The sequence below is a fragment of the Copadichromis virginalis genome, linkage group LG3 (assembly GCF_057382275.1).
Source record: "Copadichromis virginalis isolate Kocher_CV1m ecotype Utaka linkage group LG3, C_Virginalis_male_GT1.1, whole genome shotgun sequence".
Taxonomy (NCBI): domain Eukaryota; kingdom Metazoa; phylum Chordata; class Actinopteri; order Cichliformes; family Cichlidae; genus Copadichromis; species Copadichromis virginalis.
Genome location: NC_140620.1, coordinates 54,000,502 through 54,027,073, shown reverse-complemented (window position 1 = coordinate 54,027,073; position 26,572 = coordinate 54,000,502). Strand labels below are relative to the sequence as shown.

The 26,572-nt window shown below is 41.9% G+C and overlaps 1 protein-coding gene across 6 annotated transcripts in view; it reads right to left on the bottom strand.

Moving 5' to 3' along the window:
• The window catches only part of nrxn2b (neurexin 2b), a 712,610-nt gene extending 702,263 nt beyond the window's left edge, over positions 1-10,347 (bottom strand). For all 6 annotated transcript variants that reach the window (XM_085451729.1, XM_085451735.1, XM_085451733.1 and 3 more), the window contains exon 1: positions 10,143-10,347. The gene's annotated coding sequence lies outside the window, so the exon portion shown is untranslated. The remainder of the gene's footprint in view (positions 1-10,142) is intronic.
• Between the last annotated feature and the right edge of the window lie 16,225 nt (positions 10,348-26,572).

Below are 26,572 nucleotides of genomic sequence, written 5' to 3'. Positions count from 1 at the left end.
GACAGACAAAATGGGCCGTCTGATGAGCTATAAAAATTATCCTCTGGCTGCATTAAATAGAATCAATAACAACAGAAATTTAACCTTATCTTAAGTTCTAAGAACAGGAATGGTGCTTAGCGCTTTGTTTGTTGACACATCATGTCTGTGTCAACACAGATAAATTAGAAGAAAAAAAACACTGTGTGTATTTTTTTGCTTGGTAAACAAGCAAAAAAATCTAAATTGTTAGAAGCAAAGCATCACCAGAACACAGCAGACGTAGTGTGCTTGCCATTATCACTGTGCCGTGTATCGATTCTGTTAAAAGATTTCTATTTAAAAAGTTGGTCTCATGTTCTCCAGAGCTGCAATGATGAAATATGAGGGCAACAGTTTACACTGGACCAATCGATGTTGGGCGTTTTGTAGCACAATTAATAGTCTAATTTTATTTCATTATTGATGTTTACGCTTTACCAACATCAGCTCTTAATGTGTTAGACTCTACATTTTACAGCTGGAAAATGTGAAACATTGACTTGCTCTTTCAACATCATTCAAATGATGTTTTAATCCTGAACTGAATCATTTATGGAGAATCTGAGCGATGATATTCAGCATAGGTTACCAGGGCGATAAGCTGCCATTAAAATTAAGGCATCTTCATGCAACAAGAAAGTCAGTGTTAAACCCAAGGTTAGCTGACTAACGTAATAGTCTGGCATTGTGAGACAGGCAGCAGTGTGGGAGAGAGGAAACAAAGCATGTGGGTAGAGATCTGTCCATGGTGCTGAAGCGACGGCAGCTCTCAAAACAGTGGCAGCACTAAGAGCTGTGTGCCAATGGACCGTGTGCACAAAGCATGTCCTTCCTTGATAGTCATGGAGTCCTTGTGACTTGTGCGCCATGCACCCATTGTTTCTGGTTCAGCTGCACTGCTAAAGTGAAGAGGCAGGAGGTGGCAACGCACTGTGGAATGTGCCACAAACACTTAATGACATCACGGAAGGTCACTGAAATACTCAGAGCTAACACTCCACATTTGACTGCAGGCAGCAGATGGAGAAGATCTGAACTGACTAAACTCTGTAGCTTAAGGAATAATATGAAGGAAGACTGCACATTTATTCTGGACATCTCAAATTTTGGTTAAGCATTGTGGTTTTGGTTAAGGGCCAATTAAGAATTTTCATGTAGTTTGCACTTTAACTGATGAAGGAAAGCAAGGATTGAGGCTTTTGGTGGTCAGTTTCCTTTCAAGTACTCTGATTTACAGTTTTCCTGTTTGCCCACATAAAGTAAAAATGCTTTCTGTCGCTGACTCGATGAATACAGCAGTTACTGGGCTACAACTAGTTTTAGTTTCCATATTTCAAATGGTAAAAAATATAGCAGTTGTTATGAAATCCTTTTTTTTTAAATTTTTCACTATTCACAAACTTGGTTCCTGCCGCAGATATTTGCATGTTTTAAACCTGTAATCCTAAGAATGCTGTGAAAACTACATGAGCCACTTCACCTCAACAAAACAGTCACTTCAAGGCGCGTTATACTGTAAGGTAAAAATCCTACAGTAATACAGAGAAAGGCCCAACAATCTAATGACTTCTCTGTGAGCAAGTATTTGTCGACAGCAGAAAGGAAAAACTGCCTTTTAACAGGAAGAAACCACTGACAGAACCAGGCTCAGGGAGAGGTACCATCTGCTATAACTGTTTGGGGATGCAAATGCAAAGCAGTGTAAAAACACACAGACAATCAAACAAGGTGAATGAAGAAGAGACATTCAGCCCATCATGAGACGCTCCCAGCAACCTAGGCCTATTCGAGTAGAACTACTCCTGATCACCTGATCCAACCCTAACTATAAGCAGTATCAAAATAGAAAGTTTTACCACAAGTAACCCAGCTGTCTGAGAGCAAAGTGCTCCATTGGTGTGAGCTTATCTTAAAAACCTCATTGTGGTACTATGAGGTCTTTAAGATAAGATGAGACCTGGATATTTAAGAGTGTGTATGTGGTATATTCAATTGATCCAAAAATACAAAATGAAGCCAGAAATGCTTTTTGATGCCATGCCATTTGTAAAGCGAGGCTGTTCAGCTCTCAAATGCACATAAAATATATAGCACCGCTTCCAGCTTCAAAGCAGCATAAGTTAAACCTCCCCATCCATAAGCAATGCACCTCAGTGTCAACTTTCTACCAGCCATGTAGCCTAACAAGTGAAATATATACATCTTCTACCATTTATAATGTTGATTACAACTGCTGGATGTGATCACTTTGCAAATGTGTGAGAACTCCAAGAAATTGCTTCTACTCAGAGGAGAGAACAACACACTCTCTCACTCTACTCGCTGACTTGCTCCGGGCCACACAGGTGTGACTAAGTCTTACAGATTGAGAGTTGAGCTGGGTTAGCCAGTGAATAGTGGGTAACTAGAGCAAAGTGCACGGCTTGCAGATAGCGGCATCCTTGGAGAAAATGGCTTGGCAAGAGTGTTAGCTTTCAATCGATAATGCTCTGAAGAAGTTTGATAGGTCTTTGGAACGGCTGACTTTTCAGCACAGCTTCTGTGTTTTGGAAAACCTAAGAGGTCCTCTGGGCTCCTGTAATCTGCCTCTGTTTCCTTCTTTTCTCAATTTATGTCTTTTTTCCTCTCTGTTAGTATCTGACTCTCTATCAGCCTGGAAGCTATCCCCTGTGATGATGTTGGCCCTTCTTCTTACTGTAATGTGGGTGTTATTATTCAACTCCATCTCTGGTTTAATACTGTAAGAGCAAAATCAAATAAGCTAGCGTTTGTTTGTCTTTGTCTTTTAGTTCATGCAATGTGTCTTGTAACACTTACAATTAAAATACACAAGGTAATAAATACCAGTGAATTAAAAACAAAATAATACCCTATTGTGGAAATCCAGGTTTTGATGACTGCTATGTTTCTTCAAGACATGCCAAGGTGACAGGCTGCTGTGCCATATGAGAGGTGGAAAACACCAATACATTCTTAGGGATCTGCTTTGTCAAAACAAGTCCGAGCGTTTCTGGCGCTAATACCATCTGTGACACACATGCACACTTCCTGTCTCCCACACTCTACAGCTTGTTGTACACCGGGGGCCATGTCAAATCACATAGTTATTCCAGGGACTCGCTGGGGAGTGGGAGGAACGTGTCATCGTATATTCCAGTCCCGGAACACCCAGGCCAAATGGTGTGACACACCAGCTTGGAACATAGGGAAAACACTGATGAATCCTGGACTGCTCCATTTGGAAATGGTAGAGAGACAGACTTGGAAACCTGGTAAGTGCTAAACCCCCATAATTAGCACCATTGCAAGGAAGAGTGGCTGTGATCCCAAAGCAGTCAAGTCTGGGCTTATTTAATATCCAGACCATGATCTGAGAGGCTGCAGCTTTGGACACCTTCAGTTTCTGCTGAAACCAATCCCAGAATGTCTTAAAATACAGATAGTGTTCAAAATCATGACAGTTCAGATTTTACACTCGGCATGAAAATACACACACTGTTGATGTGGTTTCAGTTAATATCATCTCAAATTAGTTGTTATTCTAATTAAAAAACAAATACCTGCTGGAAACGTGCAACATCTTTTTTTGTGCAGTAGAAGATGTTTTGCTGGGGGACAGCAAAAGCAGCAAAAACAAACTACATCATTGTTGCACTATTATTGCATTATGTCTTTAAACAGAGTTTATAAATTGGGGCAACGACATATTTAAGGCATATTCAAGTCAAAATAGTAAGGAATGAGGATTTTATATTTCAGCTCACTGATTCACAACTAAATAGAAGCATATGGGACAGAAATGCAGGAAAAAACAGTAGACTGTGCATTTTCTTGGAGAAGCACACAGTCCGACAAACTAAAAAAAAGTCTGTACTGCATCTCAGCAGTTAGTCAGCAAGTCTCACTGAAGCTATTTGGATGGATGGCTGGACTGAAACAGCTGGACTAAGATGGAGGAAGGGATGGATGGCCTTCGACTCAGCTCTCCCTCTCCACACACCCTGCTCATTCTCTCTTCTCCGCCTCTTTTCCTCTTACCATCATTCTGACACATTTAGCCTTCACATCTTTGCTTTTCTCCTTCAGAACAGGAAAGTGGCAGCCAAAGTGGCAGATTGGCACAAATGTGACACAGGTCTCATTTGCTTTTGACAAATAGGAAAATGGGGAGAAAAAATCTGCATCGGCAACAGAGAAGTTACTAAAACGGAAATTTGAAAGAGTGCAAAGAAAAATTAGCACCGTGGCTATCAGTGAGATTGTTTTTTTACTACTAAAAACAAATATTCAAGAAACACAGTGCTTGAAAGCCTGATACATTACAACTATACAAATACAATAAAGCTAAATGTGACTGAACTCGATGCCTGTTTTATGTCTGTTTTTACTTTGAATCTCAAAATTGTGCCAGCAGTCATTGCTCAATGGTGCTTCTGTATTCCTGGCTCATTACAACTGAGAGAATAGTGTTGGGTAATTGTTTGACCCTGTCTGCTCAACCTGTGCCCTTGGCTCCTGAGAGCGCTCGACATGAGAGTTCTGTGGGATAAATGGTGGCTATTCCCACATTCTGCCCTGTGGCCGCCTGCGAAAAGAGTGCCATCGTATCAGTGACAAGAGAAGCCTGATGAAGGTACGCTGGCTGCACAAACCCAAAGCAAACCCCGGCAACAGCAGAACCACCTCTCTAAAAAGACCCATTGTGCCCTGCCAAAGCCTTTCCCTCTCTGCAGTGAAGTGGCCATTGTGGCTTGCAGAATAGTCACTCCTTTCCATTGCGTGGTGGGAAAAGTGCTGTCGTGCTGGGGTTGAGTGTGGCCGTGGTTGCAGGAGTAGACAGTATCTCAATATCATGACCCCCATCAGCCCCCGAGTGCCCCCTGTCGCTCAGTTCATTCATCCTGCACGTAGGAACAATCCAGACCTAATTTCAGATGGTGAATAAAACATAAGGAACAGCTGAACGCTGGGACTGGAAAATAGTTACACTTCAGAACGGGGCTAGAGCTGGACTTGTAGGCTAAGGAGCTTTTTACAGGAATAACTCATGTTCGAATATCTCGTATTGATTTGGCTGCAGGGATGGCTCCATGAAAATATGTTCATTTATGACAGTGCGGACAAAAGCTTTATGGATTTCTAGAAGAGGAATAAACTGTGGGGGAGAACAACAATTCTCTTAAGGGCACTTGACTGAGAGCAGTACTTACAGTTATTCAAGTTGGTCTGTTGAGATTCACGAAAGAAGGTGGGAGGAGGTGTACAGAAAGAAAGAAAAACATGCACAGAGACAAGCTCGGTTAAAAACGTGGTCTGAGGAAACCTGGCTCGCTGGAACTCAGCGGCCAACTCATGAATGAATGGAAATATAGATCTGTGTTTGGGTTGACGCAGACGCATTCATATTGATAAGTGATGACTGAACTCTCCACACTCCCTGCATCTTTAAAAATGGTTAAAGAAAATAGCCTCATACTGTGCTTTGATGTCTAAATTGTGTGTAAGTGGTTAATGTTAAAGTCCAGCACTTATCTTTGGAAGTAAATGCTATTGTGTGCTTCGATATGCAAGTGTTATGCAAACAAACTGCATGATTATAGAGAACTAGCAATAGCGTGGATGACTGATATCCCACAGCATAAGGATTAGTTACTTACACCCACTCCTCAATTATGAGCATAAAACTCTTATGTGGGGTTTTTTTGTGTCCCATATCCCTGTTACGCAACCTGCTCCACTTCGAAATAGGATCCTTTCACGACGAGCTTCATGTTAGCATACCCTGGAATAGATGGGTATAGCTGAAAGATGGAGGCAGCCTTGCTGTTTAGATATAAGGCTCAGAACTGTTCTATTGGTCTTACAGGTTCTGCAGTGCCAAAGACCTCCAATCATTGGCTGACTCTGAAAGGAAGGGCTAACTTTAGGTTGTTGATCATCATGTTTTCCCCCACAACATGCCTTTCCAAATAAGGAAGCAGCCATGATATTTTTAAACCTGAGAAACAGCAGCTACCTTTGTGCTGCTCGAGTAATTTAGGTTAACTAGCTCGCCTGCAGGTGCTAAAGAGATGTGTCCCACACCTGAAACATAAATTCTCAGGCCAAGAGTTCTTTTAGGTCTAGACTGGGCAGCACCTGGTGGAGACGACATTTGAGGCGAGCCCAAAGAAGAGACGGGAAGATAAGTTTTATTTGTGTGTTACTGATACTTCACTATTCTCTTTAATGAATTCCAGCTAAACTGTAGCACCAAGGATCTTGGTTGAGGCTGCTAAAAGGCGAGCAATATGGTAATGCAAATATTTCACATCAAGCTCTCACTGGAGGCTACAAAGAACATCTTCATTAATTCATTGGAAGAGCCTGCTTTTCGGGGGTTACTCAGATATGAAAAAAGAGGTCTGGGATTACATTACTTTCAACAATTCGTGAGGGGGGGGGGGGGGGGGAAGAGAAAACCATCATCCAAGATTCAAATGCACTTGCAAGCTCTGCTGAATGAATTCATGACCCAATCTTTGTGGAATACAGTAGGGTATATGGCACAGTTCCAGCTTTTTTCAACATAAAACTCCTTCTCATTTAGAAAGACCAAAGGCAACTTGTTAAAAACCACACAGAGCTTTGAACTCAAACGGCTCCATCACATGACAATTTTTTTTCCCCTCTGCATCTGACAGCGCTCTAAGAGATGTATTAGCTTTGATATGCTCAATAATAAATGTCCTGCCAGGCTGACTAAGATTAGTCTCAATCTAGGCACGGATATCCTACCGGCAAGGCCACACAGGAGGCAAGGGCGTAAACTGATAGGATCGATAGGCCATACTGTATTCTCTCTCTTCAGTCTGTGTGCTGCTCCATCTCTTTCACTTGCAGATCCATTCATGCAATCACCGTGAGACAATGAAAGGTGCTTCACTCTGTCTTTGCCTCACAGGCTCTTCTTCTACAGACTTTATCAAAGGAGCTAACATTATAAGCAGAACACATAGCAACCATGCTTATCATCGTCCCCACAGCTAAAATGGAGGGCATGAGGGAGAGAGAAATCTTTCTTTTCATATTTCTGTTGCATTTCCTCCTTCTTTTCTAACAGAAGCGCAAGTTTCTACCTTGTTTCTAGCTCCCCTGTGCACCTCTATAGCATATAGCATCTCTTTTGTCCTGCACTGGGGGCGGATGGTGGACAAATGGACAGAAAGATGGATGAGAGCCACGCGGCAAGCAGCAGAATAGTGAGTTAATGAGGCAGATTGCTCTCTTTGTGGGATTACAGACAGATTACCCATTCCGATTCTCTTCTCTTCCAATTTTACTCTCTTGGTCTCTTCGGTGGTAAACCGGAGGGGCCAGGCAGGGCAGAGGGGAGGCGTGGGGAGAGCATGAGTACCCGTGTTTAGTGGGAGGTGAGGTAGAAGACAGTTTCTCAGCTCTGTCTCGCTGTCAGAGGAAAGATGTCAGCTGCTCAAAACACTGACCTATGAGTATATAGAATTTCTGAGTGATGCCTCAGCCAGCTGCTTCAAGGGCTGGATCTGAGCTAAAATACACCCAACCTAAGACTGAATCTCTCATTAATCACATTAAGTCTAGGTCCTTTATTAAATCTATTCCCTGATAATAGCTCTGCTAATCTTTGTCTACAGATTTCTCCTACATAGAGTAGAGTCTTCTCAATAAGTCACATTATACTTTTGCAAAGGTTATTTTCCAGCATAAAAACAGGCTGATGGCTGTGTGTTGACCCAGAATGATGGCATTTGAGCTGAAAAGCTGGAGATTTGTATTCAGGAAAGTTGGTGGAAACCTCATGACAGAGGAATGAGCGAAAACAAAGAGAAGCACAGGACCTCAAATCCACTTTTTGCACTCACTGAATAACAAACAGTGAAAAGGTCTGGAAAAATTATTCAAATTGCAGAGGAATTTGCAATTATTATAAGTCATCTCTACCCACAAAAGCAATGTTAAGCACCCTTCATGAAGTGCACTGAAAGCTCTGAGAACAAAAGTGGAACTGTACATTTTCTGTCGAAGGTGTCTGCTCAGTGTGTATTGTTATAAAATGGAGAAGCTATTTAGGTATTTCTAAAGCCATTGTCAAAGCTGGAGTCATTAGACTGTGTTGATGGTGTTTCTTTTTACAAAGTGGGATTTAACAAGAAACTGCCAGAGTACAAGTATTTCTGGGGAAAGACGTGTGCTGTCAGTGTTGATTGAATAACAATAATAATGACAAAAGATGGAACAAAAAAAAAGATTTTGTGCTGTGAGTTAAGTGCCGCTGGACTTCTGTAGTGTGGACTTGTGTCCTACATTTCTAGCTTGACAAAGTAACCAGGAAGTGAGTCATATCACCTTAGTGGATCTCTCCTGCAGGGCTTCATCTGCATTAAGAACATGGGTGGCTTCATAAGAAATACCACCTCATGTGTGGTCGCCCCTTCGAGGGTTTCATTTACTCCTTCAACTAATGAATCCAGGTCAGTGAGTAAGAGCTGGGACGCTTCTCTCTGTGTTCTTCCAACTTTGATAAACAGTGAGCATCTTCTTTGCCACTGATATTTCGCAAGGTCATAAAAAGGCAACATAATATGCCCCCCCCCCCCCCCAAAAAAAGAAAATGAAATAGGACTCGTTTTTTATTAGTAATCAAGATGCAAGCAATAAACATAACGGCGAGCTAATGCTCTCGTATTTATTAAAAGTTCACTGGGCTTCATTTTAAAAGCACCGAGCAGGTCAGCTTCCCGCTGGCGTTCACACAGACGTTCATCATGTGGCGTCTGCTTTCCTCTCTCTGGTCCTTCCCATCAGCGTCCGCGTCTGCCTCTGCGCCGCCGAACAAGACAGAGCTCAGTGCTCAGTTCAGATATTGGCCAGTACAACTAACAACAACCCAGCCTTGAATCTGATAATCGGGGATTTTACCGATCTGTAGCACTTGTTAATTACTCTTTTGGCTCGGGGATTTTGTGCGGAGACACCGTTAAGCACCCCAGTGGGCGTTTGGCGACACGGTGGCGCAGGAGTCTCGTACGGTCGCAGTACACTACTCGGCGCAATATAGAGTCCAAAATACCCACGCACCTGCGTGCGTGCATTTCCAACTCGTTGTGCGGATCAGTTTTACTTGGAGAAACACTTCTGAGGTCGCTTTAGGGAGGAGAGTTACAGACCATAGGATTTCTGTCGTTTAACAAATAAAAAAAAACCCCGCATCTGTTCATTCAAGAGTATACCCTCGGGGGGCACAATTGTCCGGGGCATCTTTTCCTTTTATCCTTGCATTTCTAATAATTTGAAGTAAAATGTTGCTGGATGAATAATTCCAGCGGATAAAGCCAAAATCAGAAACCGACTACTCAGTGAGAGGACTCCCAGCAAAATTCGCTCTTTTTGGACTGAAGAAGTGCGTACAATTAATCAGGCTGTGCGCGTGTGTGTAACGAAATAGGCGAGAAGTATTATCCCACAGCGTACACTCGCTATAATTCAACCATATATTCTGTTCTAAAGCCGAGCAGCTAATTTGAAACAAGACCTCGGGTTTAACGAAGGTCGGAACCTGTAAGAATAACCTCTCAAGTCATCTGCACGTTGCGTAAATACAGCCACAGCTCACCGAGGCACAAAAACTGACTTTCCAATTAACCGTCACCTCGGTGAAATAGAAAGATTTTTGTTCCCTTTATTTTATTTTATTTTATTTTATTTTACTCAATTCCCACACTCTGACATTGCTGTCACGCGTGGTTTCAAACCACATATGTCCATCATTCCCCCCCGCACGCCAAATTCAGCGTGTCTGCTCCAAGAGCCGCAGAAAACAAACAGCAGACCTCAAATCCACTCGCCTCCCAAATCTCCTCCAAATATTGACCCATTACGCATCATTTGCTGCTCGCTACATCTCAACAGCACAAAGCGAGGAGTGTTTTAGTGTAGCTTTTATTTTTTCCTGACATCACCTGTCACCAATTGAAAAGCCTTTCCACAGAAGGACAAATCCTTATGGCCAAAAGAAAGAAGGTAAAAAAGAGCGCACACGCACACACGGAGTGACACACAGAGCCATACAGTCACCAAAGCAAAGAAGAAAAAAAAGTCCTTACTTGTATTTTGCGGCAATCCCTTCGATATTATTCTCCAGACTTGGGGAGGTTTGTAAATATCCCTGGGTATAGTCTGGACGTAGTTCAGGCTTCTACGCTTATTTTCTGTTCAATTTTTATCCAGAGCGTTGAACAGACCCGAACGCAGGTTTTCTTCCCCCCCTCTCTCCTTCAAGACAGATGTGAACGGTCCTGGCCGAGCCGCTCCACCTGCATCCCTGCTGTCAAGCTAGCCAGAAGGCAGGAAACTCCGCTTTAGATTCTTCTTTCCAAATTAAAACATCCACGCTGATGTGTTCCGTTGTGACTTTTATTGTGAAGGTCCTGGCACCCCGTTTCTTGTGGTTGCTTAAAGGGCCTTTTGACGCACCTCCACCTGCATCCACTGGAACAGAAGACAGCGGCATTAGCAGCAGTGGCAGCGGCACCGCACTGAAGAGGCCGCCCACGGAGACACGCCCCACTCCGGCTGGACAAGGCTACTTCACCCCGGGCGAAGAGGGCAGGTGTATTGTGCAGATACTTCTCTCCCTCAGGAGTTACCACACATAGAGAGTGAAGGATTTAGAAATCCATAGACACGGTTATCAAACAACAAAACATAACCCCCTCCCCCAAAATGGGCCACAGATTTTATAGGTTGAGAACCATGGTCACAGGTTCATCCAGTAATGCAAAGATGAGAGCCAATAGACTGCCATAAGCTGTTTGTGAATGTAATATACATTACATTTGTCTGAGTCAAAATGGAGCAATAAAGCCCAGACTTATTTAAGATACAACAATAGAGTGCACTGCTGCTATTATTTTCTAATGACTGCTCGCAAACTGAAACATTTCTGCAGGCAATTATGTAAACAAAAGAGCGAGTCCACAAGCTCCTTTTGAACTTCATAATTAAAGGGAAAACAACATAAAAGGGATCTTTTTTCTTCTTCTGCAGATAGTTTGTTTATTTGAATCCACACAGAAAAATACCCCATAATAATTTATGATATCCCAAATAGGTGAGTTAAAACGAAATACAGCGTATATATAAAGAGAATATTAAAATCTTGGATTACATAAGGGTGTGCTTTTTTGTTTATGATAAAAAAGAAAAAGAAAAAACTGAATGAATGTAAAAGTATTTACTTCATCTTACTTAAGTGATTTAAAAACAAACCAAAACCTGGTGTTTGCAAATCTACTGAGATCTACAAGACCCTGGTCAAAAAGCATCCCATTCTGCCTGTATATCTGTATCTTGTTTGTTTCTTGGAGTATGGACACTCTGTAAGTCAGTTTGAAGGGATAAAAGGTGCATATGCTCTGAGCATGGTCTAATCACAGTTTTTTTTAAAAGCTATAACTCCTCACAGCAAAGGAACAAAATGAAAATTTCATGTTTTTCATAATCACCATTGTTAATATTTTCCACAGTGTTGGATGTACAGACAGATGCATATATTACTGTAATGTAAAGTAATTCTAAATTAAATGATCTATTCCTCGGAGTTAGCTCTTATTATTACTTATTGCATTTTTGTTTAAATCTTTGATGCATTTTGTGTAAAGTCAGCATCTGCAGTACTGCAAATCCATTCAATGAATGCAGAATAAATGCAGCTTTCTGCTACAGTTAAGCACGGATTTACTGATGTCAATTGATGATCAGGTAGCCACTTTATTTGAACATGATGAAGCTGCAAAGAAGTTATGTTTTGTTGACCATGATTATATTTGGAATCAAAGAGAACACAGATATCAGGGCAGACTAGGATAACAGTTAAGGATAAGAAGGATAAGTGTCTATGTGGTATAAATATACCATTAATAGTAAACATCTTACTCTGTGTGAGTCTACTAAATGTTTCCGCTGCTAAGCTTTTACTGTGATAAATATGTCATTTTCAAATTCACAGTATATTTCAGCTGGTCAAACATCAGCTGCATTCAAAGGTTTTGTAATGTTGAGAGGCAGAGCTGTTTGCTCAAGTGGAACTTGAATAATTTGCTGAGATGATGTGAATATCCACTCCTTTATAGCTTCCTTTTGTGCACCAGCAGGGTTCAAATCTTTGTATTTTCTCAAGTCAACAGAGCACTGATTATTTTTAATCCTACCAGTTAGTTTAATTGCATTTAGTTTACATCTAAGTGCAAATCAGCCCCCAATCAACAGCTTAAATTAAAACCAGTAGGGTTCTTAGCCACACTGGACTTAAACCCCACTGTTGTTGTTGTTGTTTTGTTATTTTAGACCACATGCAGGATGAGCTTTAGATAGCCAGGCCACTCTTTTTCTGCTGTGCTGTTATGTATTACCTTAAAGGCTAGCCCATTGCCATTGCTCCTGACAAAACCTAAGTGTCACCTGCACAAGTGGGAACATTTGATCTGGGCACAGATGAGGGTCATTTGAGTCAGGAAGACCACTGGAGGGTGAATGAACTGCATTTCTCTCTGCTCTTACTTTCTTTTTCATGTCCTTTGTTAATCATGTCAGACTCTGGGCTGACAAAGTTCCTCATTAGAAGCCTCCATTGCCTTCATGTGGTCCATTGCTCTGTCTTGCCTCAATGGAAGAACGGCTGTGTCTGCTCATCACATCCTACATCTTGTGAGCAAATTGTTGTAGAAGAAGTCTTCATTTCAGCCTGAGATACTCTTCACAGGAAATAGTTTTTCCTTGGCCAGAACACCGTGGTCTTTCATTTAAAACACATTGCTATGCTGTAGTTCAGTATTCACATATAAATATAATTTACTTATAGGATGGCTAACTGGCTAATTTATGTCCTCCCAAATGATCAATCAGAGCCCATTAGGAACACACATGCACGACTTACATGTAAGCCAGTAATGTGTTTTTTTAAGTAGTAGCAGAGTAGTTCACTCTGTCCAATCAATCTAACCATCAGCATGTTCTGCCTTGAAGGTCTGTCAACAATAGAAAAACCAGGGTGTCGACAGAGAGAAATCACAGTCCTAGTCAATGAACCTGGAAGGGTGGGTATCAATCAGCAGTTTATTGAACAGCATGGCGTGAAAGAAGCCTTTCAAAAGAGTACCAGAACCACAGGAGAATTGATCTCCCCAGTCAAAATGTCAGATTTAAAACAGTGGGATTTGAAAGCACATTACAGATTGTGTCATTGTCATTTCAAGTTTTTCAAAGTTACACCTGCTCGTGTTTGGAAGACAGAAACGTAAACGGTCAGCCCTCTTGTCTCTCAGTGTAGGATTTTAGAGGCCTCCTTTTGGGACGATCCCTCACTGTAATCTTGACCCAGAATATTCATCAGCCAAGGGTTCCCACTTCTGATACTAAATTGTTATAAAGATCTGAAATAAACAGATCTACAAAAACAGGTTGTCTTAGTGAGATTTGAATTTGCCTTTGCAGAGGAGTCAAACAACAATACAGAGCACAATAGCAGCCTGCGTGGCTTTTCACAAGGAAAAATAACAAGCATAGAATAATTTATAGAAACATGTTATCTAACCACCATGGTCGTAGAATACAATCAGAACATTAAGTAAAAAAGATAGCTTGTACAGTTGATTATATCTTGTATTACAAGATTATATAAAGACAAAGCATCATCATCATTTTTGCCAGGCCTGTGGCGTTTTTTCACATTCTTCATTCTGTATTTTTTGGTGAGTTGAACAAAGTTTTGTCACAGATGTTAGTGACTGTTAAGTTACGTACAGGCGGTGCATGTTGACCGTGACGTGAGGCAACCACAAATGGTTGGGGACGTGGAAATAAACATAAAATACAAAAAAATAATCCAAAGAATTTGTATTTGTAATAAATCTGGATGAAACACATTGAGATGTACATAATTTGTGTATTTGTGACGATGTAAAGCTTCATCCAGATTGTCCCACCTTTAAAGGAGCAGATAGGGTATAGAAATATGCATGCAGCATGTTGATTATAGTAAGATTACTAATCCAGTAATTGGTCAGCAGCCACTACATCCTGGAAACACAGTCTAACACAGACAAAGATGGTCATTCCCACTATAATGAAATAGTATTTTGGTCAAACTGCTCACAAACCTTTATTTGAGATGTAATTTGAGGTCACAAAGAGACCTGGTGAAGGGGCTTATCTTCCAAAAAGGCCAAAAAGCACCAACTTTATACATCCCATTGTTTGTTTGCAAAAATGCCCTTTCCCTTTTCAGATTGGAGTGATAAAGGAATCAAATATTTAGAACATATACTAGAAGGAACAGAATTTATTTCATTTGACGGACTAGTTACACAATATGGGATCAACAAGAAAAGATTTTTAGAATATCAACAAATTAAATCCATAGTAAAAAAGAAATTTAAACCGGGTCAAGTTGAACTACAAACACCACCAAGTGTGGTTCAATTTCTTACTCTTAAACCCCCCAAATTACTATCCAAAATATACAGAATGCTTTCTAAAACAGATGAATCAATATCACTTCCTATTGCAAAATGGGAAGCGGATTTATCAGTTAACTTAGACCTAAACTTCTGGTCTCAGATTTGCTTAAAAACCTTTCATCTAATTAGAAATCCCAGTCTTCAATTAATTCAATACAAAATATTACATAGAGTGCACTATACAGGTCATCGGATGTTCAAGATGGGCTTTACGTCTACCAACAACTGCTCACACTGCCAAACCAATTCACCGGACAATTATATCCACGCTCTTTGGTTCTGTCCACCAGTTCAGAAGTTTTGGCGTGAGATATGTGAAGACTTATCGAAGTGTCTGAAATGTAACATTCCAACTTCCCCCTTAGTGTGTTTGTTGGGCAACTTAGATAATGTCACTTCAGAAAAGAATATAGCCCATATGATCTTCACTGCCCTATGCATAGCCAAGAAAACAGTCCTCATGAACTGGAAAAATAAAAATAATCTTAATTCTAACCAATATAGAAATTATCTATTAGATTACATTAGTCTTGATACAGCCTCTGCCACCACATCAGATCAATTGCTCTGGGCTCCTTTGATCAGCTCCATCACCTAGTGGGGGTGGGGGGTCATAGTTTGGTCCCGCCTTCACTGTTGTGATTGGTGTGGGGGTAGGGACAGGCTTAGGGCGTCGGGGGGTTCCCCGGAGGCATCTTCCTTGGGGGGCTCAACCCGGGGTAGCGGTCATGTCCGGTTAGGGGCTCTGTTGGCTCTCAGGTGACTGTTTCCTCGCGGCTGCGTGCAGCGGGGCTAGGGGAGGGTCTGTGCTGACGGACGTGGGTTACTGACCTGGTAGCCTGGCTGCCCCTGGGTGGGTCCGGGATGGGCGTGAGGTTCTGGGGGCGCTCCGTCTCTGGGCTGGGACCTGGACCGGGCCTCGGGGGCTTGGGTCCTGGTTGGTGTGTTGCTGGGGTTGTGGGCGGGTGGGTGCATGGGGGCCTAGCCCTGGAGCAGAGTGCCGCCGGTGCGTCGAGCCACCTGGGGGGCTCTTCAACTGGTGGGGGAGATTGTCACATCTTGCAGGAGCTTTCCTCTCCTCAGGAGCTCCCTCTGCAGGAGGGGGAGATACAGGAGAGGTGGAGGAAGATCTCAGCCTGGGTGTTTATTGTCTTATGTAGTCTGGAAGATGAGTGGATGGTGGGGTGGGTGCAGTTTTCTCTGTGGTGGGGTTGGGTGGACTGTCCCGGGCTCTGTGGGGCCAGGCGGCGCTGCTGCACTGGGCCCGGTCTGGATGGGCCTGGGCCCCCTTTCCCTGGCGGGTCGCGGAGTATGGGGGTGCCTACTGGGGTCAGCGGGGGAGCTGGCCCCAGGGAGGGGTCACTTGCCCCTCCCTTCCTTCCCTCCCCATCTCCAGCTGCCTCCCTCTTCCCGCTCCACCACAACCACCCACACATGCAGGGCCTTGGAGTAGGGGTATGTCACCAGGGTGCAGAGGAGGCTACCCCCCCCCCCCCCCCCTGTCCCCTTCTGGCTGCCTCTGCCTCAATTTTATCCCACAACTTAGACATTCACATTACTCACACTCTCATTACACATACATATAGGATCTTGGGGGTGGGCACGATACACGGAGTCCAAAGTACCATCGGGGTGTACACCCCACCCCTGGCATCGTTGCCCACCTCTCAATTTTAAATACACGTAGACATTGAGGGCTAGCAGGAGGGACCATGCGCTTACCTGCTGCTCTCTGGCAGGTAGCTCCAAGCCCTCCTGGGTTTTAAATGCACCTTAGAACACACATGCATCAACATTACAATGAGCGGGTGGAGGGAGGTTTGGAGTCTTCTCTCACCCCCATTCTCTGCGACCTGCTGGAGCGGGGGGGCTAGGAGGAGGAGTTGGCCGTCCGACTGCGGTCTGGAGTGTGGAGCCTTCCTGCTGCTGCGGAGTCGGGGCGGTCTGCCTCCCCCCACCGCAGGGAAAAGGGAAACACCACCTGGGTCTGGGTGCAGTTCCCCCCTCCAGGGGCGGGGGCACCTAGACCCGGTTTGTAGAGTACGCTTGGGGAGTGTGATCGTGTGTACAACGTCTCTTTATGTCTGTCTCCACGTTGGTTGAGTGTGGAGTAAGTGCATATGAGAGCATGAGGGTGGGAATGGATGTTTGTATCTGTGTGTGCCTGTATGTCTGTGTCTATATGTCAGGTTGGGTGTCAGGCGCCACCTCTCTGGGGACATCTCAGGCCCTCCAAGGTTTGGAGGCCTATCTCCCCCTACCACCACTTCCCCTGCCAGTGGCGGACCCCCTCAGACATCGGTGCGTTGGTGGTTCTTTGTGTCCGGGGATGGGCGTCCAGGTACACACCGGCTCACTCCTTGGTGGCCGCTTATCGGGGCCTGGAGCCTGGGGCTCGCTCGGGCCACTTCGGAGGTGGGGTGCCCCCGGCCTCTCGGCCTGGGGCTCGGTCACTCAGGCGCAGCTGGCTGCCGGCGGAGCTCACGGGCGCGTCACTGCAACCCCCCCTGGCTTCTGCTCCGCGGCTGCTGAGTGAGCCCTCATCTGGGACTCTCCTCAGCTCTTTCCGGGACAGTGGCGCAGCTGCCCCTCTGTTGGTCTTCCTTGGTCTCTTGTGTTCTGGGGGCCTCTGGATGTCTGGAGTTTTGATCTCCTCCACACCTGCTTCACGCCCTGGAGGACGGGGCTGTGGCCCCCCCACACCCTCTAGCAGATTATTACATGAAGGAACCTTTTAAAAAACAAAAAACAAGCGCGTCCATGCTCACAGGTGTACACACGGGTGATCACACCCACAAACTACACCCTTTTTGGCTCCTACCTCAAAGCACACTGTGTTCTGTTGATCTTATGTGCTGCACAATAATGTTTAACATTTAGTATTTACTGTCATATTCCCATATATCATTGTGATGTTGTTTATTCTATTACTCTTGTTCTCTTCTGCTTGCTTTCTTTTTTCTTTCTCAGCAGGTGATCCAGGTGATTGATATATGCATTTTTTTTTCTCTGCCCGTTCTGTTGGTTTTTGTCTTTTGCCCTTCTCCCCCGTCCCTCTTCTCAGCTGTTTCTCTTTCCCTCTTTCTTTCTCCCCTTCTTTCCCCCAGTCAAGTCTGTCCCGTATTCAGTAAGTGAAAATAAAATAAACAATAAAAGGTGAATCAAATGGACCATTACGGCAAGGCTGGGATGGTCAGTTTGGTAAAGTAAATCCGTTGGGCATCTTTCTTTGCCTTTAGACAACAATTCTGATGGCAAAAGAGCCAAACGGGACAGGCAAAAAAAAAAAAAAAAAAAAGCCCTTTCCCACAGCTCCAGAACGTCTTCTGATATATAAAAGTCTAAGCTATCATCAGAGAGTGTTTTTTATGAACAGTATATGACATTTGTCAAAGTCCTGTCTTTCACAAACTGCTGGTCTCTGCGGTCATTGTTAGATGTAACCATCAATCAAATGTGAGTCAGTGTTGTTTAGCCCAACGAGACTTTTCTATCACAAGCGCCATCTAAAAATAAATGAAAATATCTCACAGCAGACAGATGTCAGCTGAGTGTATAACACAGCAAATAGCATCAAATAACGACCAGCTTGTTATCATGATCTGATTTGAATCCAATAGAGATTTCATGCCTTTTAAATATCAGTATAACTCATTCCAGTCATATGTCTTCCAGCGCCTTGATTTATTATTCTCTACATATAAATCTGGCTGATTTGATAAGCTTTCACTCATGAGTAATTCATTTCATTGGAGGAGCCAGTGAGGTTGTTGTTTTTTCCTCATTCTCTCCATTGAGCTAATTAAAACTAATTGAATTGAATTGATGGTACCAAGCCCCTGAATTGCAGTGCAACCATCTCGGTCCTGCTCATCCTTGAAATGAGACAAATCAAGTGTGCCGTGTAATCAGACATGAAAAAAAGTCAACACGCCAAAGAAGTTATCTCCCTTGTTTGTTGTTAGCACATTATCCCATTTCCATCAAATTCACAAATAATAACTTGGCAGAGCTGGCGTGGAAGTTGCTGTTTGAACACAAGTAAATGTTTTTTAAATTTTTTTGGTTTATATTTTCCTTTTCTTAGTATACCCAAAATCCTCCCTTAGTTACGCTGTGATAGGTCTAGGGCGCTGGGTGAGTCTTTCTTCTTCAGTCATCTTTTTCACTCACTATGTGTTTTTGCACCTCTCTGCATTTAATTATTAGTTATTATTAGTCTCTGGTGGACATCTTTGCATCTTTGTCATGTCTTCCTCCCCTCAACCAATCAGTTGCAGCAGATTGCTGCCCCTCCCCTCCCGAGCCTGACTCTGCTGGAGGTTTCTTCCCGTTTAAATGGAGTTTTTCCTTCCCACTGTCACCATATGATTGTTGGGTTTTTCTTTGTTTTCTGTTATTTATTATTGTAGGGTCTTTATTCTACAATATAAAGCACCTTGAGGCAACTGTTGTTGTGATTTTCTACTCTATAAATACAATCATATCAAAATAAATTCTGCTGCCTCATTAAACTGAACATAAAAAAGGGTACAAGCACCAGCTTATATTCTTTGATAATACATTCGAAGAAAGTTGAACTCAGTTACCCCAACAAACACTTAGAAGTTTGACCTGGTGCATATGTGTGGTGTCAGCAGGTTAGAACTTTAAATTATTACTTCAATAAATGAGCTCCTACAGGATACAGTAATAGTAAACAGGGCAGGACTCATTAAAGGAATGTTTACCGATCAATGTGTACTTACTGTAAATTGAAAGTGCTGTTGTTGTGGTGAGAAACCTAAAAGTTTCCTTCCAGATCATTAACTAAGAAGTGAAGACCAGTGCTGAGACACACTGGTCCAAAAAACGAATCTGTCTCCACTGTGTAAGAAGGATGTTGATTAATGGTCAACAAATGACAGAGAAACAGCAGAGAAGAGGTTTGCATGCTGAAATCGTTGAGAGTTTAATATTGCTGCAACAAATCTGTGCTGCTACCCTTTGAGATACATTTGCAGAATGGCTTCCTGAAAAATGGTGCAGTATTTGTTGTTTTAGTAAAAAGAGCCTCTGGAGCAAATGAGAAAATAGTGTTTGATACCATTATAGGGCCATACGTCCACATACATAGTTGTTTGGTCAACAAAATGTCACATATTGATTGTTTATTTTCTTTTAGGGTTATAAATCTCTAAACTTGGCAGAGTTATGCCAGTGATACTTCAGCAACATTTGCCAGATTGTTTCTGTAGCCTAAGCAAATTCACTCACGCCAATCCCAATGTAAGATAAGCAAATTATTTTGATTTGACTCTCTAGTTTTTTTGTTTGTCTTTTTGTGATAAAATTGATAGGATAGACAGATCATACAAAGGAGCATTTTTTATATAATTAGTAATAATAATGTATTATAAACAAAAAGACAAAAAAGTAAGGAAATTTCTATTTTCTTTTATTATTTCTTTCTTATAACAATGTCTCTTAGCAACCTTATAAATCCTGTTTATTTTCCTATAAATGGTGCCACTGAAATTGTATTTTTGGCTTGAACCATAGAATTGAGTATGTGAGTTGTGCTCATGACAAACTTGCCAAATCTTTCCAAATCAGCAAATGTGGTTGTGTTGGTCACTTTGGTATAAATGACATGTCCACGCTAATCCCACAAGTGTTCATTGGGTTTAAAGTCAGGACTTTAGGCAGACTATTCCATCCTCTCCATTCCCGGCTAAACCTCGCACTGTGAGGATGAGCATTATCATCTTGGAGGATGAAGTTCTGACCGGACTGTGGAGATATGGAATTGCCACTGATTGAAGAATCTCACCTCAATATCTCTCTGCATTAAGATCGCATCCAATCATTACTTGTTTGTTCAGTGAGGTAGATGTCACCCCACCATCACACTACCTTCACCAAAAGTTCTTACCCTATCAATGCACCACTCAGGCCTACAGGCACCCCTATGAGCCCAGAGATTGGTTATGTGCAGTCTGTTCCAGATTGGCTGGGTAGAGAGCAGTCGGCCATATCATCCTTCAAACCTCGACTGCAAATCTGCAGAAGACTCCCTATGATTTTTAAATTTAGAGATGGTACTTGGGCTCTTTCCAAATGTTACTACAACTCGGTTTTGAGGAACATCAATTTGAAGTTGCTCTATGGCATGGACTATATTCAGATCAGTAAAGCATGGCATGCGCCCAGCTCACAGGTGCTGCTGATCAGGCACCTGATTGTCAGTTACCTGTAGTAACAGAAGCTCAAAAAAAACCAACAACGAGAGCAACAACAGCAGGATGAGCAGTTTGGAACTGGCAGAGAGGATCTGGCAAGATTTTCATGGGCACAACCCACATACACTGCTGTTCAACCCACAAATGTGTTTTCCTTTCAAATGTGACACAGTTTTTCCAACAGTATAAAATTAATTGCCAAGAATCATTGGTACAACAAAGAAATAATCAACCAAGCACAAATTTTGTTACGTTTGTTGATAAGTTTATTAAATGGTACTTTATGAAAGACAAAAGCATATTAGCCTCAAGGAAATTAGACGGAAGATTGCAGTTAACAAAGACTGCTTTTGGAACATGCATGGCAATTCTCCTGACTGGGAACTGACTCATTATCAGTTTCATTACTTCAACTGATGCAACAAAGTAGACAGTAGCAGTAAAAGAAAAGGTATTTCTCTCATCAAGATATTTGTGGAAATTTTATTTCAGACTGAAAAAAGCACTTTAACTGAACAATAACTGAACATGTAAGCAAACGTTGATAGAGCTGTCCGATGTGTCTGAAGCAGAAGCATGAGATAGTACCTTTGATGGAAAAAGTCGAGATACATCAATTATCTTAAAAAAATTGTCAAAGCAGCACTTCATTCATCTGGCCACAGTAGCAAACCACTCCTCAGATATAAATCTGTAGTGTTGAAGGGCGTTGTGGGAGAACTGTGTGATCAGCATTTATGATGAGGCAAAAAGCAAGCATGCTCTCTCCAAAGGCCTAGTTATGATTAGATGATCAGGCACAATGGCTCCGAACATATTTACCCTACAGAGCCCTTTGGACATGGTATGTGTGTGTGCATGTGTGTAACGCAAGAGTGACAACATCAGCACATTTGCAGATAAACGCTTCTACAGAAGACAGAGAACAGAACACAGATATACAGCCGAAACAGTCTGCTGGAGATTTGTATCTGTTTCTATAAATTGTGTGTTTGCATGTGAAATGTGTATCAGTATTTTTATGTTCTTTTTCATTTTTTTTTTATTGTTTTTTACAGTGTAAAGAAAGGGGAAAAAAGCCATATTGCTGTAAAGATTACAATCTGGACTGAGACCTAAATGTATTTATCTCTGCGTGGTGTATTTATGAGCCTCTCCAGACTCTGAGTGTCTTCTCACCACAGCGTGTGCACAGATGCACATCAGGGGGTGCTATTTTCCACGGGGCCCCTCCACTGATTGCTGTTGCTGCATCGAGCACAGACAGCAGTGGTCTGTGTCTGAGCAAGGTGGGGGCAGCGTGGCTATTGCTATCATCATGCCCGGCCACTGAAGGGGGGATGCACTGTACACAAAGTGTGTTGGTTGACAATTATTCCTTCTCTCTCTTCTTCTTTTTTTTTTTATCCCCATGAGGTGGAGGCTGCCAGCCACTGGTGAACAATGCTGCTTTTGTGATGGACTATCAAGACTGAGAAAATCAGAGCCGAGCTTCCCTCTGTCAGGCAGCATGTGTACCTGTGCTGGTATTCATGTGTTTGTGTGTGTGTGTCTGTGTGCGTGTGGGTTTGTCTAGCTCTATTTAATTTAGAACCTTACATCTTCAAGGTTACACCATAATGTTGCTTCTGAGTGTTACAAAATTTCAAGACACAAGATATTTTTGCAAAATATCACGGCGTATCTGGTAGAAAGCACCTGCATTTTACCAGCAGGCTGAACACGTTTACACTTGGTGTGTATGTGGTTTCTAGAACAAGAAAGAAATGAAAGAAAATGCAAACAAATAAACAAACATCATCAATAACGATACAACTGGTTACACTGTACCATAAACTTGATTTATAAGCTATCAATCCAGCTTCAGCTGACTGTAATTATCTGAAAGAACAGAGAGAAACGTTATTTGAAATTCTCATACGAAGTGAAAAGACAGCAAATATTCATATTCATGCTTTTTTTTAATTTATTTCTGTCATACATGCTTTATCCAGTGGCAGTTATTGAAATTTTCAATATTTTAACGTTTTAAACAATGTGTTCAGCATTTTTGCTGTTAATCCTTGTCAGCCAAAACCAAAAGCAGTTTTTTTCTTAATCTTGGCCCTAATATGGTCTCCTCAAACACACAACTGACTGGAAGCACAGAAGCCCAAATCACCAGAGTGGAGGTAAAAGGACTTGTTCAATTCAATTCAATTTCATTTTATTTATATAGTGCCAAGTCACAAAAACAGTGGCCTCAAAGAACTTTATATTAGATAGATAGATAGATAGATAGATAGATAGATAGATAGATAGATAGATAGATAGATAGATAGATAGTAGGGGTGCAACGATATTCGTATCGATATTGAACCGTTCGATACAGTGCTTTTGGTTCGGTAGGCATATGTATCGAACAATACAACATTTGTAATTTATTTTATCAATTTTCCTTCTGACGATGCTGTCTGTGTTGAGCGCTCAGTGAATCTGCGTTTGACTACTCCGCCTAGGCTGCACTGTCGAGCGCAGATCCACTGAGCATTCAACACAGACAGCATCGTCAGAAGGAAGAGCGCAGGGCAAGCTAGCGAGACAGAAGTTAAGCTCTCCTTGCAACAGGCAAATTGAACCTCATTCAGATCTGGCGTTTGGAATTATTTTGGTTTTCATGTGACGTATGACCCTGAAGGTAAGCGAGTCATGGACTAAAGTAAAACAGTATGTTGGATGTGCCATGCAATGCTCAATTACATTGGTGTGAACTAGTGTGTTAGCGCAGTTAGCTCGTTAACGTGTTGGCCGTCTAGCCCCATGCACAGGCGATCGGCGGTAGCTCGTTAACGGAGATTTGCCGTGTTGTGGCGTTAAGGTCATTTCAACGAGATTAACCTGAAAGCACTAGTGGGAACACAATGAATATGACTGCACATTTACGCCGACATCATCCTAGTGCAAAGACAAGTGGAAGCAGACAAAAACAAGCAAGCATGCTACTAACTTTAGCCGAGTCATTTAGACAGCTGTTAGCACAGGATTAATATGCTGCTGAGAATATAGCCCAGAAGAAGCGGATAGTATAGCTTTTATTTTGGAAAGAGACATTTCTCTGTAATAAACTCTCTTTTCCAAAGATGAGTGATTCCTCAATCAGATACAGGGCTCGCAATATCGCTAGCCCGACGTCCCGGGGCTAGAGATTTTTTCAGTCGGGCTACCAAAATCTATCTCTTCCCTGCCCGTCGGGCTATTGTAGGAAAAATATATGTCAATGCTTTTGCATTCTTTCAGAAATGTAGCTGGGTAATTATGTCATTGGCATCGGTGAGCCACTGTCAATATGTGACATATTGAAGTCGCGTTTGAATTTGCGCTTGTTTTTTTGCTTTCACTTTGCAATCGTGCAAACTGTGTATAGAGAGCGACAGCACTGATCTGTGAGTGATGATAATTTGTGCACCAATTCCTCTGACATCGTCTTATTAATCGTTAGCTTATATGCAAACATGACAAGTGAAATCTCCCGCAGCTTAAACATGTGAGAGGTTGATCGCGCAGAGAATCGCTGAGCTTATGTGAGTGAGTGTGTAAAAGCATTTCAGTTCTGCTGAGCCAAATAAGACAGGTCAGGGTGAAGAAGTGACAGCCAAAGAAAAGCTTACCACAAAACGGAGAAGTTATGACAAATCAGACTATAAGGCAAAAAGAAAGTGCAGCTTTATGGTTTCATGGACAAAAGAATTTCTGTGGCTGCAATATGACGAGCTAAATAACCAGGGCTGCACATAAGTGGTCCGCAGGTGCGCATTCGCTGTCAAAATAAAAAACACGCACAAGGGTTAGGGTTAAATTTAAAAACTGTACTTTTGAGTTAAAATATATATTTATAATTTTAATAATTGACAAATTAAAAATGCATGAACATTTTTTTGTATCGAAAAAATATCGAACCGTGACACCAAAGTATCGAACCGAACCGTGAATTTTGTGTATCGTTGCACCCTTAATAGATAGATAGATAGATAGATACCAATACCAACATTGAACATCTTAACACAAGCATCAAATGTTTGTGGAGAAACTGAAACAAGAGAAAGTACATAAGCAGGGGCGATTTTAGCCCATTTTTGATGAATGAATCAAAGCACCCCCAAAGATTTCTTCCTTTTTTTTGACAATATTTGCTGTTTGTGTGACACACTACTAAAAATATAAAAAGCTTACAGTACTGTACTTGTTTGAGACGTAACATTTTAACAACAAAAGTATAGATAACCCCCCTCCCAAAATGGTTTGTTCCAGCTCGCCTCTCCCCTACTCTGGCTCTAGCGCTCTTGCTGCCAGAGCGATGGTGGCTGAGACGCAGCAGAGCTGAGGTGTTAGTGCCTGGCTTAAAACAGGACATATTCGCTGCATTTAACCTTCAGTTACTCTTTATATAGTTAGGTAGGATTCAGACCATGTTTATTTTTAGCTGAAAAGCATTACACCAGGTAACCTGCTGGGTTGAAAATGTGTTTTCCGACAATGTTTGCTACCCTACAATCCGTCCTGCTGTGTAGTAAATTCAGCGACATTTGACCCTCCCGTTGCTTCCATTGAAATGTATACAGTCTATTTAAAATCTAAAACTTAAAATTGTCCGCAGCCTACTGTTGTTACCACTGTCCTGTTTGAAATGGATACTAACTAGCTAACTGACTGAATGCCCATTAACCTTATAACTCCTGTTGTGTGTGTGTGTGTGTGTGTGTGTGTGTGTGTACAGAGACAGCCAGGTTCATAATGGATATAAGGAAGTTTTTTCAAAAAAAGGAGCCACATTCAGGTAAAAGTGTAAAATCAAATGATCCGTCAATCAAGAATAATGTTGGATCAGTATTTCAATGTTTATATCTTTTATTAGATGTTCATGTGGTTTGGTTATTTGCCTTTTGGTTGAAAGTACACTGAGAGAGGACTTTTTGTTAGCGATCTTAATAGAATTTTTTTCATATCAATGTAATTTTTCATCTAATTGAATACAATCTATTTGTGTATGATTGTCAGTCCAAAGAGGGAGAGAGGAAAGAGGGAACGTGAGGAGAAAGTACAAGGTCAGGAAGAACCAGGTAAGAAAACAGACAGGAAACAGTGACAGGCAAAACAGAAACTATTAAACTGACAAAGAGAAAAAAAACCTAATTTTACTCACAGTGTCGAAGTTGTGTCCTCCCTATATTAAAACTGCTATACAGAATCTGCAAAACAAACTGGGTTGAAACATTTTTGACCCTCTTTAACAACATTCCAACATAACATTATCATTGATTGGGGAGATTAAAATTAATTATATATTTTTATGTGGTTCAGCCACAACTCTACTAAAACCTCAGACAGTAATAGGTAGACCAACTTTTGGACCGTCCACTTGTCTGTATGACTGCCGCAGTACATACGTCACATTTGTGCAATCAGAAAGTGCCAAACAGCCCTGGTGGAGTGAGGAGCTGTAAAGAGAAGCAGATGCTCTGTTTATATTCGAAAAATGTTTTAAGCTTGTTTCAAAGATTCTGTACAGCAGCTTTAAATGTTTTCCAAAAGCACACATACACTTCTCAGTGTTTCTCAAACTTTTTACAGTGTGTACCACCTGATAAAAATGTCAAGCTCTCCTAAGTACCACTATGAAAGCATGAAAGTCATAAATCTTACAACACAAAGTTATTATTATTAAATTAGTAAAATTAGTATCTGCAGTAAAGATTTTTTCATACATTGTATAAATTCTACCACAGGCAAAGTTGCCTCCATTTTTATAGCTTTTATTAA